Source organism: Schistocerca americana, chromosome 4 (genome assembly GCF_021461395.2).
Source record: "Schistocerca americana isolate TAMUIC-IGC-003095 chromosome 4, iqSchAmer2.1, whole genome shotgun sequence".
In the NCBI taxonomy this organism is placed as follows: Eukaryota; Metazoa; Arthropoda; class Insecta; order Orthoptera; family Acrididae; genus Schistocerca; species Schistocerca americana.
The window spans coordinates 854,545,772-854,549,540 of NC_060122.1; positions in this window are offsets into that span (position 1 = coordinate 854,545,772).

Genomic DNA, 3,769 nt, shown 5'->3' on the forward strand with positions numbered 1-3,769 from the left:
GTTTTTCCTCCCATCCCCCCCCCCCCCCTTGGATGGTGCCTAGACCACGGATTAGGACCGCTCTCTCCAGGGTCCTAAGGTCTCTGTTGCTCCTATGGTTAACCAGCATCCTGTATGTGTCATCCTTGCAGAGTATGAGGGTGCCACCATCCTTTACACTGATGGTTCTAAGACTACTGACAAGGTGGGATACGCTTTCACATCTACCAACTTTGAGCACCATTTGTTGCCAGGATCATATAGTGTATTTACAGCAGAGCTTCTAGCCATTTACAGGGCCCCTCCTTTTTGTTTCTCAGGCCTCTCTCCATAATGTTTTAATTTGTTCCGACTCCAAGAGCAGCCATCAGGCTATTGATCGATGCCACTCTCGTTACCCCTTGGTCTGTGCCATCCATAACCTTCTCTCTGCCCTTGAGTGTGCTGCCTGTTCAGTCGTCTTTCTGTGGGTGCCGAGTCAAATGGTTCAAATGGCTCTCAGCACTATGGGACTTAACATCTATGGTCATCAGTCCCCTAGAACTTAGAACTACTTAAACCTAACTGACCTAAGGACATCACACAACACCCAGTCATCCGAGCAGAGAAAATCCCTGACCCCGCCGGGAATCGAACCCGGGAACCCGGGCGTGGGAAGCGAGAACGCTACCGCACGACCACGAGCTGCGGACGTGCCGAGTCATGTGGGAATCCCAGGGAATGAATTGGCTGACCGTCTGGCTAGAGAAGCAGGTACTTACCCCCCTTTTCCTTTCACGATTCCAGCTGCAGATATGTGGATCTACGTCAAATCTCTCTATACCCAACAGTGGAATGCCATTTGGAGCGCTACTGCTCATAGTAATAAACTCCGCACAATTAAGTCTACTGCAGTTTGGGGCACTTCTTTCCACCCCTCTCGCATCGGTCATACCCGGCTCACCCATTGTTTCCTCCTACGTAATGACCCACCCCCACAACGTGGTTGTGGCGCCAGACTGATGATATCTCACATACTGGTGGCACGTCCCCTTCTTTCGATCGTTCGTGCTAAGTATACTCTTCCTGCTTCCTTAAATTTAATATTAGCGGACGATTCACGGATGGTAGACCTGGTCCTCAGTTTCCTTCGTGAAAATGATTTTTATTGCCAGGCATAAGGTTCTCCTTTCATCTTGGAGCAGGGACGTGTTGGTTGTGATTGAGATTCCTTTTGCAGTCTTCACGATCTGTGAGCCCATGACCGCCTACTCCCCTTTTCCCAGTTTTTAGATTTGGTCTCACTTTTTATGCTTATACTGTGTGTATTTAATGTTTATTCTTTTATAATTTGACTCCTCTGACTGAATCTGTTCACTTTTAGCCGACTCTTTCTTAGGTAACCCGCTTTGGAATCGCGGGACTGATGACCTCGCCGTTTGGTCCCATACTCTCTCAATCAATCAATCAATCAATCAATCAAGCTTTTTACTTAGAAGTTCAGAATCGGTGTACATGTTTCGAAGGAAATTTCAGCAGTGTTTAGAATAGCAATTGCGCACATGTTTTCAGCAATATGTCTTAGAATCAGGTGAATAGTAACCGAGATAGAGATTTAGTGACAGAATACATTCAAACGCTGCTGTTTCATAAGCATCAAAGTTTTTACGCGATTGTGAAACTGTCTATAACGATGGGTTTCCTCCTAAAATTATTAGTTCTCCTTCGTGGCGATTCCATAAACCATGCGGCTTATTTTCGCGTTCCTTCCTTATGCGTCCTATTGTGGCGAGGTTGCCGTTTGCATAAATTGCAGCCGTGTCATTGGATCTGGTAATATTAGCTAACAGTTCTTTTTCTGTCGCCTCTTTAACACACGCTGTAATAACATGAGAGACGATCGAATGCTCGATACTATTCAAATACCACCTCTCCTTCGTGTTCTGCACATTTTCTTGCACTGCAGGGCGATTATCCATCGTTTCCGGATAACGAAGTATATCATGCCGATCTACACCGCTAGACAGATAACAGGCAACTGATTTTGGGAGCCCCTTTAGGCCGGTGGCAGCGTTCTTCCGAGAAAGGTCACTTCCCCCACGAATGGCGCTGCTCGCTCTTCAGTTTACGGGCACAATACACCACTACTAGTCGTTCCCTTCCCGTTCCACATGAAAATAGAGCGAGGGAAAAATGACTGTCCCAAAGCCGCTGTACGAGCCCTAATTTTCCGAATTTTATCTTCGCGGTCCTCATGCGAAATGTACGTTCCTGATAGTAGAATCGTACTACAGTAGGCCTCGAAGCTTCAAATGCCGTTTCTCTAAATTTTCGCAGTCGTGCCATGCGGCAAGAGCGTCGTCTTTCAACTGAATGGTCCAGGGGAGGAAGTGACCGAGGGAAGATACTTTGTTTTAAAGTTTGATTTCAACTGCTTCCTAATCATGATTATTTCTGTAACTCAAAGTAAACATATAGGCGTCACGAATAAGAAATCTTCGTGGCGTCTTATGGGGTGAATTGTGAAATGAAATTTTATAATTTGAGGGGCGCTAGAGTACGAATGAGATTCATTAATCACGATGAGAATTTATTAAGCACGAAAAGGACTCGCATCGACATACCGTCAAGACGACACCACACTATTCTCATACCAATAATAATTGGAAGGGTACGCTGATCTAGGAACACATGAACTATATGAGAAACTTTTCCGTATGCAGTTCGTTAATACACACTTAGCCAAGGAAAATCAACAAACATACCAGTAAACATAAGCCAACCCAGCCAGGTTGCGCGGAGTGACAATTGATATAGCAAAGGGAGTATACAGCAACCCAAAAAATATGCGTCCACAATTTACTATATTTGATTTGTTTAGGGAGCAGTCAGGAATACCAGGGACGCATGTCGGGCCTTGCGAGACTGATCGCCATTACGTAGAAGCGAATGGAACATTTAAATCAAAAGCTGAGAGGAATTTCTCGTACAAGTAGCTTTCCTTTATACTCAGGATTACATCTCCAGTAATCTTATTTGGAAAAGAGGACTTGATGAGCTGAAGGCCAAAATCACTGTCATCAGTAAAACATTGTAGAATTGGAAAACATTCTGAAATCACGGATTCGTTGGACTCGTTACTTTGAAGTCCAGAATTTAAACCAAACCAGTTATTCATAGCTGAGAAGAATGGAACACATGGTTAACTGAAGACAAGAATTTATACCATGTTCAAGAACTTCAAAAGTTGGAAAATAGACAGAATTTCGCACATGTATACATTTTCATTGGACTTGTTCCTTTATAATGTACAATTTGAGTGAAAACGTTTAACAGTAGCAGAAAAGAATTTTTAGCTCAATGTCAGAATTTACTGTCTTCAATATATTTAAAAGTTGACAAATGGAGAACACTTTCACACTCTTATGGTTGTTCACTGGATTTGTTAGTTTCTGATATATAATTTCAGTAAAACCATTGAACGGTAGTAGCCAAGTGTGGAACGCGTGGTGTGCTTAAAACCAGAATTTACACTATCTTCAAGTAACTGAAAAGTTGGAAAATGGACAAAAGTGTCACAGACATATGGCTGTTCATTGGACACGTTATTTTGTGATGTGCAATTTCAACAACAGCATTTGCCCATAACAACCAAGTATACGACACATTGTGAGCTGAAGACCATAAGTCACACCACCTTCAAGAAATTGAAAACTAGGAAAATTTGCAAAAGTTAGACAGCAGCATGGGAATAGTATACTCTTTCAAATTCTGACCTCTTGCGACACACACGCGGATTTGCGCGACTCTC